This window comes from Papio anubis, chromosome 7, assembly GCF_008728515.1.
Source record: "Papio anubis isolate 15944 chromosome 7, Panubis1.0, whole genome shotgun sequence".
NCBI classification, from domain to species: domain Eukaryota; kingdom Metazoa; phylum Chordata; class Mammalia; order Primates; family Cercopithecidae; genus Papio; species Papio anubis.
In genome coordinates this window covers 18,955,553-18,968,261 of record NC_044982.1, presented here as the reverse complement: position 1 = coordinate 18,968,261, position 12,709 = coordinate 18,955,553, and positions in this window count along the sequence as shown.

Below are 12,709 nucleotides of genomic sequence, written 5' to 3'. Positions count from 1 at the left end.
AAAGCAAGTTAGTCACTTCCTAGATACAATGGGGATACAGGCATTGGATAAAAACAGCCATTCTAAATCGGAGACATTGGCCAAAACAAAGGGGCTACTGGCCAGCCCCATGCAAGTCCAAAATCCAATAGGGAAGGCAAATCTTAAAGTTCCAAAATTATCTCCTTTAACTCCATGTCTCACATCCAGACCACACTGATGCAAGAGGTGGATTCCATGGTCTTGAGTAGCTCCATCCTTATGACTCTGCAGTGTACTCCCTCCTCCCAGCTGATTTTATGGGCTGGTTTTGAGTGTCTGTGGCTTTTCCAGGTGCACAGTACAGGCTGTAGACGTATCTACCATTCTGGGGTCTGAGGATGGTGGCTCTCTTCTCACAGCTCCACTAGGCAGTGCCCCAGTGGGGACTCTGTGTGGGGCTCTGACCCCACATTTCTCTTAGGCACTGCCCTAGCAGAGGTTCTCTATGAGGGCCCCACCCCTGCAGCAAACTTCTGCCTGGACATCCAGGCTTTTCCATACATCTTGTGAAATCTAGGTGAAGGTGCCCAAACCCCAATTCTTGACTTCTGTTTACTGGCCAGCTCAACACCACATGGAATCTGCCAAGGCTTGAGGCTTGCACCCTCTGAAGCAACAGCCTGAGCTGTACCCTGGACCCTTTTAGTCACAGCTGGAGCAGCTGGGATGCAGGGCACCAAATTCCTAGACTACACACAACAAAGGGACCCTGGGCTCAGCCCACAAAACCATTTTTTCCTCCTAAGTCTCCATGTTTGTGTTGGAAGGGGCTGCTGCAAATGTCTCTGACACACCCTGGAGACATTTTCTCTATTGTCTGGGTGATTAACATTCGGCTCCTCATTACTTATGCAAATTTCTGCAGCCAGCTTGAATTTCTCCTCAGAAAATGGGATTTTATTTTCTATCAATTGTCAGGCTGCATATTTTCCAAACTTTTATGCTCTGATTCCCATTTAAAACTGAATGCCTTTAACAGCACCCAAGGCACCTCTTTAATGCTTTGCTGCTTAGAAATTACTTCTGCCAGATACTCTAAATCATCTCTCTCAAGTTCAAAGTTCCACAAATCTCTATGGCAGGGGCAAAATATTGCCAGTCTCTTTGCTAAAACATAACAAGAGTCATCTTTGCTCCAGTTCCCAACAAGTTCCTCATCTTCATCTGAGACCACCTCAGGCTGGACCTTATTGTCCATATCACTATCAGCATTTTGGTCAAAGCCATTCAACAAGTCTCTAGGGAGTTCCAAATTCTCCCACACTTTCCTGTCTTCTTTTGAGCACTCCAAAATGTTCCAACCTCTAACTGTTGCCCACTTCCAATGTTGTGTCCACATTTTTGGGTATCTTTTTATCAGTGCCCCATTCTACTGGTATCAGTTTACTGTATTAGTCCATTTTCTTGCTGCTGATAAAGATACTTGAGACTGGGCAATCTACAAAAGAAAGAGGTTTAATAGATTTACAGTTTCACATAGGTGGGGAAGCCTCACAATCATGGTAGAAGGCAAGGAGGAACAAGTCACATCTTACATGGATGGCAGCAGGCAAAGGGAAAGGTTGTGCAGCGAAACTCTGCCTTATAAAGCCATCAGGTCTTGTGAGACTTATTCACTGTCATGAGAACAGCACAGGAAAGAACTGCTCCCATGATTCAGTTATCTCCCACCAGGACCCTCCCACAACACATGGGAATTCAAGATGAGATTTGGGTGGGGCCACAGCCAAACCCTCTCACCATGAAAACAAAGAAGGGAACCAAATGAATCTTTGTGCAGATTGAAGGATCAAAAGGAAGACTTGAATAGAATTTTCAACACTCAAGAGATTAATAAATGTCTTTAAATGAGAGAGAGGAGACATATGCAAAAGTAGTCTGCTATGACAACACCAAATAGAAAGAAAAATAGCATATAAATAAAGAAGACAATTGTGTTAAAAATTATCTCGGGAAAGAAAAGTAATATTTCAACAACAATGTTTCATATTCTCAATGAAATTGAAGAAACGTATGTATCCCATAATTCATATTAAAGAAGAAATAACAAAACAGTTTTCATTATAAAGGGAAATGGAATTAAAACAACTGCAGCAGCAAAACACTGAATAAGCACTGCAGAAGAAAATGATACTGGATTTGTAAAACAGTATCTATAATAAAAAAAATAGAAAAATGTCAAGTGTTGAAACTTAATTGCCAATGTGATAGGATTAAGAGACAAGGCCTTTATGAAGTGATTAGACCATGAGGGGTCCTCCTTTAAGAATGGGATTAGGCGCTTATTTAAAAAGGCTTCATGCAACTTTTGGCCCCTGTCATTCCATGGGAGGACACAACGTTCCTCCCCTCCAGGGGATGTAGCAACCAGGCTCCATCTTGGAAGCAGAGTGCAGCCCTCACAAGACAACTGAATTTGCTGGCACCTTGATCTTGGACTTGCCTGCCTCAGAACTGTGACAGATATATTCTGTTCATTATAAATACCTAGTCTCAGGTATTCTGTTACAGCAGCAAAAATTTAACTAAGTTCCTGAACTGAAACACATTTGGGATGCAGATTTAAAAGAATCAACATTCACCAATTAACATCTATAAACATTGAGGATTATATGTTTACTCTTGAATAAGTTATTCAATTTGAAAACCAGCCCCAGAATTTTTCAAACAAATGTAGATGCCAAAAAACAATGGAGCAAGTCTACTAAATTCTTTTTCTTAATAGAGAAAAGAGGTTTTATTGGCTCATGCTTCCACAGGCTGTACAAGAAGCGTGTTTCTTCTGCTGGCATGTATAATCCAAGAATTTTCCCCAACTTAGTTTTCACTCTTTATGACAAAAACACAGAGAAATTCTCAAATATGCAGGGATTCAGGAAGCATATTAATATCTACTATTCTTTAAAATATCACAAGGACGTAACCCTACTAATCAAGATAAAAATCAAAATAAATTACAAAAAGGCAAATATTTCCATGAAGGAATTGGGAAGACCTTTGAACTATTTCAGCAGATAATTTAGTCTAGGTGGCTATTTTGGCTAAGTTTATAAAACTGAATGTGAATATTATAATTCTTGAACAAAAAAATTTTATTACAGTCTTATGTTATAGTTTATTATATTTCATTTTATTGTAGTATTTATTATAGTATTATAGTTTATAATGTTTCATTATACTTCATGTAAGTATTTATTATTTTAATTATATCGAAGTGTAATAAAATCTCTTGAGTCTACCAATACAAGACAGAAAGTAGGAAGGGGCTGTAGGTATTCTGTGAGTCACAGAAAGTGAACTAGTTTCCTCATCTCTCATGGGAGTAATCAATATTCGCCAAATCAGTTTTAATTTCAAAAACTGAAAAATATTAAGCATTTTAGCGAAATATTCAAATCAATTACAAGAAGAACAAAAAAATTTGATTATGTATTCCAAATTACTGGAAGGAAATAAATTACTGAAAAATAAAGTCAAGTTCAATGTTAAAAAGAATACACTCATTAAGGAAGCAAATGTGTGGTATTGTCTTGGGATTTTCCTGGTTAAAGATAATTGGGGTTTAAGGAGGGGAGAGTGGAAAGCAACATCTCCACTACCCTGAAAGTCAGAAAACTATGTTTTAAGTAAAAATAAAGCAATAATGATATGAGCATAATATTAACAATATAGAAGTAAATACTAAAAACATGAAAAGGAATATAAGAGGTTGGTTACATCTGATAAGTAACAATGCAGGTAGGGTGCAGAGAGACTAGGAAACTGATTTTTATTGTTGTTTTTTCCTTTTTTAAAAAAAACGCTTTTTAGCAAAATTCGTTTCTGTGAATATATTACTTGGATTTTTTCTTCCTTAAAGGGGAAAATGAGAACATGCAGGTAAATTCAAACTTGTAAAAGAAAGTATTGCAGTGGTCACAGCTAACAAAACTGAATTCAATATAAGAAATACTAACCAAGACAAAGAAAAATATGATTTTTAAAATGAACAAGAGGGAAAAAATGTTGAAGCCTTTTGTCAGTCCTGTTAACAAGAAAACAAGGACAACTAGGCCTTCTAGAAGTTAGGACATATTAAACGGCCTCTGTATTTCAGACGAGATGGTACTGGTACACAAATATACAAATAGATCAGTAGAATAAAATACAAAGTCTAGAAGTCAAGCCAAATACCAGTGAAAACAATACAAGATTTAAAAATGTTATCTTAAATCATTGGAACAATGTTAAACTTTTCAAATAAAGAGTTCTGGGACAACTATAAAGTCACTTAGGAATATATCAATACCTCACACCATATACTAGAATGAACTCCATATGGATCAGGAATCTAAATGCAAAGAAGGAAGAGGAGAAGGAAGTGTACAGGTCTCAGAGAAAAACACTAGAGAATTCCCCTTTATCCTCAATATACAGTAAGCTTTCTAACTATAACTTAGTATAGCAATAAAAGATTGACAAACATGATTGCATAAACTTTTAAAGATCTTTTTATAGAGGAAAAAAGTCAAAATCAAAGTAAAAAGATAATTGGCTCCCTGGAAGAAGGTATATGGAAAAAGCACCAAAGACAAACTTGAAAAAAAAAACAAACTCTTAAAAATTGAAAAGTAAAGAACCAAAATCCCAATAGAAAAGCAGAGAAAAGGTATCAACAGACAATTCACAAAAAGTAAATAAAAATAGTCCTTAAATAATAAATAAATAATGTTAAAGCTCACTCATAATTAGAGAAATGCCAATTTTAATAAACAGTGAGACACCATTTCTCACCTATTAGACTGACAGAACAAAATGTATGAGAACACATTCTGCTGGTTATGTTTTCAAGAAATAGGCGTGCTCATACATTGCTGGTGGGAATGCAAACTGGTATAAACCTCTAGGAGACTTCTGGCAATGTCTAACAAAACTAGACAGAATTACATTTTAACTCAGCAATTTCACTTCTAGGAATTTAGAGTAGACCCCTTTATAAATAGGGAATATATTCCAACACTGCTTTTGGATGCCTGAAACCATGGATAGTACAAACCCTACCCATATTATGTTTCTTCCTAAAAATACATATGTATGATAAAGTTTAATTTATAAATTAGGTACCATAAGAGATTAACAGCAGTAACTAATAATGAAATAGAATAATTGTAACAAAATACCCTTCATAATTTCACAAATGGAATATTTGTTCTTAGTGAAGATTTTAGCAACCTCAGCATATGATTTTTTTTATTTTCTTATAACGTTGCAAACTTTCATCTTTTCTCTTAATGGAAGCACTTCCTTGCTTCTCTTTGGCAATTCTGAATTACCAACATCACTCGTCTTGCACTTTGAGGCCCCTTATTAAATACGATAAAGGTGACTTGAGGCCGGAGGTGGTGGCTCACTCCTGTAATCCCAGCACTTTGGGAAGCGGAGGCAGCCAGATCATGAGGTCAGGAGATTGAGATCATCCTGGCCAACATGGTGAAACCCCGTCTCCACTAAAATACAAAAAATTAGCTGAGCATGGTGGTGTGTGCCTGTAGTCCCAGGTACTCGGGAGGCTGAGGCAGGGGAATCACCTGAACCCAGGAAGCAGAGGTTGCAGTGAGCTGAGAGCACACCACTGCACTCCAACCTGGGTGACAGAGTGAGACTCCATCTCAAAAAAAAAAAAAAAAAATGATTTGAACAGAAGCACTACAGTACAGTGACAGCTGATCTGATCACTGAGATAGCTACTAAGTGAATCACAGGTGGTGGAATAAGCCATGTGGAGATGGCAGATAAAGTGTGAATTCACATCCTGGGCAAGAGGGAGTGGGATGATGCAAGACTTCATCATGCTTCTCGGAAGGGCACTGAGTTTAAAACTTATGAATTGTGTGCTTCTGGAATTTTCCATCTAATATTTCTGGGCCATGGTTGACTGCAGGTAGCTGAAATAGTGGAAAGTGAAACTAGATGAGAGAGGACTACTGTACAGAAAAGAGCCAACAGCTAAATGCAATGTGAGATACTAGGCTAGATCGCAGACCAGAAAAAAGGGAACCATATTTGTGGGGAAATCAGTGAAATACAAATAAAGTCCATGGATTCATTACCACTACTGTAACCATGTTAATATCCTGATGCTAACGATTATACAATGGTTATGTCATTTGTCAGCATTAGAGAATGCAGGTGAAGAGTGTATGGAAACTCTCTGTACTAGTTTTGTGACTTTCCTCTAAGAAAAAATTTATCCTCCACTCCAAAAAAAAAAAAAAAAAAAAGGTCATATGAAATTTTAAAAATTGTGTCATGGAATAAGGCAAAAGTAGGTTTATTTTCAATTAAATAACAAAGGACTGTCTTTTACCATTACATGCAATGAAAATTAAATGTGCAGGTGATGGGCTCCAGGGCAAGGAGAACAGAATCACATACACACACACACACACACACACACACACACACACACACACACAAACACTTCTGCTAAGAAACACAAATCAATAAAACAGCCAACAGGTTGTTGACGTAAGCACTGAGTAAGCCTAAGCACAGGGATGGTATCACTAATATATTTTGGGTCCAGAAGAGACAGAATGACTTAAATGTAGAAATGGCTAGTTTTATTTATCTTGATCTAAAGTGAATGAATTATGCTATAAACACATAAAAATGCTGGCCGGGTGTGGTGGCTCACGCCTGTAATCCCAGCACTTTGGGAGGCTGAGATGCGTGGATTACCTGAGGTCAGGAGTTTGACACCAGCCTGGCCAGCATGGTGAAACCGCGTCGCTACTAAAAATACAAAAATTAGCCAGGTGTGGTGGCACATGCCTGTAATCCCAGCTACTTGGGAGACTGAAGCAGGAGAATCGCTTGAACATGGGAGGCGGAGGTTGCAGTGAGCTGAGACAGGGCCACTACATTCCAGCCTGGACGACAGAGCAAGACTCCATCTAAAAAAAAAATAAAAGAAAGAAACACATAAAAATGCAACTTTTTAAAAACGCTTTACATCCATAAGCATTTATTCTATTATGTTTCCATTACATTTTGCCTCCGGAGGAAATTAGAACAGTAAATGCCCTCCACACGGAACATTTCCCACCACTACAACCACCTTCTTCAAGCATGAGGAGAAAGTGTTGCTCTATAAAACCCAATTCTCTATGAATGGCTGTCATACAAAACTGAGAAAATGGAGTGAGACACATTCCAAAAAGATTAATGACAAGCGCAATCAGCATTAATTATTGTGAGTTAAGTTTCATTTCCTGGAAATAATCACAGTGATGGAATATTTCCATTGAATTAGTTACTGCCATTGGGATTGACTTGGCTGAGTGAATTCCAAATTATATTTCTCTATACTTTTAATGTGGAACAGAAAAATGAAAGAATTTTACAGTGTACATGATTTAGATTTCACCATTAACATTTTTAGCTTATCATTTATCTAACCATTTACTCCACTGTCCATACATCCATCCATCTTATTTCTGATGCATTTCAAAGTAAACTCTATACATTCATATCCTTTCCTGTAAACATTCTAGGATGCATCTCATTATCTAGTAAATTCCAACATAAGTCCCCTACTTTATGGGTCTATTGACTGCAATGCAGTTAGCAGCTATTGAATTTTATCCTCACCTCTGCTTCCGACCTTGAATGTAAAGGCAGCCTGATCCACAAAGACGGTCATACAGGAAGTCCTGAAATCTCAGTACTGGTCCCAAGCTGCCGTGCCAGACAGGCCCTTCACTTCTAGTCATTTAGAATCACTATGATGCATGAACCCACTCACCTACATACTCTCAGGTAGGTGGAGAGAACAGGACACTGATTATATTTTCAAAGGCAGGGACAGTGCCTGTACATCTGTACATAGGACATGATTAATATGAAACTATATATTGGCAGGACATTGTGGTGAGGTAAGAACATTTAATCTATAAGAGTCTGTTCAAATTTTTATATGTATACGACTATTTCTTAGGAGAGTTTCATAGCTTACATATTTTCAAATAAATCAGTGACTAAAGATATTGAGATCCACTGGTCTAACACTTCCCTCCTTCAGACAGTGTGCATTAGTAATTTCAGATTGCGTTATCTCTTTGGCCTGCCACATCCCACCATTGACTGATATTTAGTGTACTTCAACCAAAACCCCAATTTATTTTCCCCACACTGCACTTTTACTGTAGATCATTTTTGTTTACTTGTCTATCCTGGTGATTAGTGAGTAACTTTGTCCATTAAGCCAACTTGGAGGCATCATTAACCAGAAAAAAAAGAGAAAACAGGTAGTGAAAAGTCAATAGTTGGTGATATTTACAACACTCCTCAGAGTGTGAACAAAAGAAAGATGGTTCTGGCATTGTGACTCTAGTCTTAACCCTGTGAGTCATTATTTGGAGAACTGTTGAGTTACATCTCCAGTTACCTTTCTGTGCAGAAAAATCCTTCAGGAAGTAATAGATACAGGAAAGCATCTTAGATTCATCCAGCCCCTACTGTGTCAGCTGTTATGATCTTGGATCGTAGACTGTTTCTTCCACACTGCCTGGATCTCCCACAGAATCCAGCACAATACTGTGTCCAGAGCAGGGGCTCAGTAAGCTCTTATTTTACTGGAATATCCAAGCAAGGGCCAGTTTGGAATTTACCTATATTACAGAAACATTAACCTTCTTGAAGACCAACATATTGAGAACAGCAAGACCCTAAAAACTTTTAATTAAAATATAGTTTCCCAATTAAAGTGATCATTGGCTGAAAGGTAATGAAATCATATTTTCTAATTTCATTGTTCCAAACCAGCCTCTCCTACTTTCGGAAGGAACATCACTTTTAGGCAAGGGGGTTCTTTCTTTTAACTTTTATTTTAAGTTCAGGTGTACAAATGCAGGTTTGTTACATAGGTAAGCTTGCTTCATGGGGGTTTGGTGTAAACATTATTTCATCGCACAGGTATCAAGCCTAGTACCCATTAGTTACTTTTCCTGATTTTGTCCCTCCTCTCACCTTTCACTCTCTGAAAGTCCTCAGTGTCTGTTGTTCCCCTCTCAGTGTCTATGTGTTCTCATCAGTTAGTTCCCACTTACAAGTGAGAACATGCAGTATTTGGTTTCCTGTTCTGTTAGTTTCCTAAGGATAATGGCTACCAGCTCCATCCATGTCCCCACAAAGGACATGATCTCATTCATTTCTTATGACTGCGCAATATTCCATGGTCCACATTTTCTTTATCTGGTCTGTCACTGACAGGTATTTAGGTGGATTCCATGTCTTTGCTATTGTGAATAGTGTGGCAATGAGCATACGCATGCATGTGTCTTATAACAGAATGATTTATATTCCTCTGGGTGTATATCCAGAAATGGGATTGCTGGGTTAATGATATTTCCGTCTTTAGGTTTTTTAGGAATCGCCACACTGTCTTCCACAATGGCTGAACTAATAAGCATCATTTTCTCACCACAACCTTGCCAGCATCTGTTATTTTTTGGCTTTGTAGTAATAGCCATCTGACTAGTGTAAGATGGCATCTCCTTGTGGTTTTAATTTGTATTTCTCTAATGATCAGTGATGTCCAGCTTTTTTCGTATGATTGTCGGCTGCATGCATATCTTCTTTTGTAAAGTGTCTATTTTTTGTTTTCACCTACTTCTTTATGGGGTTGTGTTTTTTTTCTTGTAAATGTTTTTTAAGTTTCTTATAGATGATATATATCAGACCTTTGTTGAATGCATAGTTTGCAAAAATTGTCTGCCATTCTGTCTGTTTACTCTCTTGATAGTTTTATGTGGGGTTTTTTTGGGGGGGTGGGGTTTTGTTGTTGTTTGTTTGTTTGTTTTGCTGTACAGAATCTCTGTAATTTAATTGGACCCCATTTGTCAACTTTTGTTTTTGTTTCAATTGCTTTTTGCATGTTTGTCATAAAATCTTTGCCACTGCCTATGCCCTGAATGGTATCTAGGCAGGGAATTCTTTAAGACTTTAATTCCATCTCCCATCAGTTCCATCATCTTTAGTGAGCCAGGTCTCCTCATCTGTGAGAGGCTGTTTGAGAGTGATTGCAGCTGCAGCATGTGGGGACGCAGACTGTAAACCCACTTCTGAGCTCAGAAGGAAACACTACTATAATTAATTAGGAAATCTGTCCTGCACCAGGTAGTCTAAAGAAATCCTCACCCCAAACGCTCTGAACAAGCCCAGTCCCACAGAATGATCATTATGATGTTTACGATGGCACTGTTCACTGAGTGGCCACTGAACATCCATGTCTTTGTGCTTAGTTCTCACAGAAGCTCTGTGTGGTATGTGCCATTAGTAGCCCCATTTTACTGATGACAACCTTGAGGCACAGAGAGGTTTTAGGGCTACAACTTCCTGAATGATAACCTAGCTGCATCCAACCTCAGAAGCAGCGTCTTGATTGGAATATCTTCCCCAAACAACAACAACAACAACAAAGCTGGGGGTGGGGTGGGGAGTACACTTCTCTCTGGTAGGGGGTTGATGGAGGAGGTAACCTGGGCGAGTAGAAGTCCCTCCGTCAGGAGCATCAGATCTGTTCTTAGCTCTCTGCTGCTCTCTGGTGGCCAGTGGCCACATTTTTTCTTGGATTGAAGAAATCCTCCGGTGCATGTCCAGGGGCCATTGATGACATCAAAACAGTTATTACTTAGGTAAACACAGACCAATAAATAAAAGGCCACAGATAATTTATTCTGCCTACCTTCTCACTATTAAGTCATATTTTGATAGTTTTGTTGTTTTCGAAAAAGCAGTTACTTGAAGAGCTGAATTTGCCTCTTCCCCATTCATTTGACTTAAGATGACACAGCCAGCTGACTAAATACCTCTTGCTCTGCTGTCTTCACTGTCCGTTAGCATAGACTTCAAATTTCACCTTGGTCTATCGCTTCACTCTCTGTCTCTCTTTGACCACTCCTACACTAATTTGCACACCTAAGATTTCTCAAGTTGCTTTTTCAATAGTGGTCATACACTGTGTCCAGTAGTACCACATAATCTCCCTATTCTGATTTAAATAAAAAGAAGCACAGTAGTGGCTGATAATAATAACTATCTTTGATCTCTTCCAAAAAGTCCCAAAATTCTACAACATGAAAGGAAACAAAAAAGTATAGGGAGAATAGAACAGTGAACTACAGAAAATGACAAGAGGCATTATGTTGATGGATGGGTACTGAAAAAGATGGGTTGCTTTCAACCTTATTCAACAACAGGTGTTAAGAAAATGTATTATCTGTAATTTACTTTTTGCACCTAGATGTTTTGTGGCTTTTCTAACTATTGAGTAATAGGCTCCCTAATGGTAAATATTAGTCCATTGCTATAATCACTAAATAAATATATTTCAGCCTTTATGAAGACCTTTGAATATTCATATGGCCTTGTGAAAAGTTCTCTGCTTATCCACAGACTCCTTGAATATTTCTGCTTTCCTCTGAATTACTGGCATCTCATGTACATTATTAATATTTCTCTTTAGAGCTCTTTGAATTAACTTTTTCTGTTCACTGTCTCCCTGGAAACAACAATGTTGCCTCAGTGCAGAACAAGAGAAAGATAACAAAGGAAATGAACTTCCCCCAGTTTTCTGCAGTGAGAGGAAGTGCAGCAGATTAGAGAGGGAGGATTAGAATCCACCAACGTTCAGGGTGAGAACGAGAGGATTGTTGCCCTTTAAAAGCCAAGGCAGCTGAATAAAAGCTGCATTGTAAACACAATACAACACTAAGCAAGCAGATGTACCCATCCAAGAAATCTGACACCTAGATGACAGGTGTTATATTTAATGTTCTAGAATGTTCCCAGGTCCACACAAAATCCATCTCCTGGCTACTTACAGGTCCCTGAAACTATATGATAGCATGGCTAAGGCTTTTCTAACTCACGACCCTTTATGATAAACATCTCTCAAGCCCTTCTTCAATGGTATTTAAAAACCCAAACTAAACAACTTACCTAAAATCCCAGTTCTAGAATATATAAGTCATAATCAATATCTTAGCCTCTGTTTCTCTGAAACTGCTCTTCCTAGAAACTAGACTGTGAAGCAAAGATTCACATGCAGAAAGGTTACTGAAGGACATCTCAGGATCAACCTTTGGGTTTTTTAGGGAAGGGGCAGCAGAAGAGCAAGGCTGGGCAGAAAGAGAAGTTGAACTGGGATGCAGGTGCAACAAAGGCCTCAGTCAATCATACATGAAGCTCTGGATCTGAGATGGCACTTCAAGTTGTCTTGAGTTGAGGCATGAAGGCTGGGCCTTTGTATCCTGTCATGAAAAGTCACTGGAAAAAGGTTATATCAAGGGAAGGGCATGACCTTGAGTGATGTAGCCCTGTCCTGAAAGGAACACAGTGATGAGCTGTCCATAGTTAACACTGTCAGTAGCTGAGGTGATAAGTGTCTTCTCCTAAAGGGAGCATCTACTATGCTCAACCGTCAGTTTGGTATCCTCCTCCTTGCAGCAGGAGACAAGAGGAGCCCAGGTACCAGTCCTCGATTAATGGACTGCAATTGTCATTGTTGCCCTTCTATCATCTGAAGTATGAAGGCCCAAAAGTGGGTTTTCTAACCAAAGTCACATAGGCTTCCAGGGCATGTCATCAAATCCTCTTCTAGTTCTCTAAATAGTATCTTAAAACCCAGACATTCTTAGTACATCAC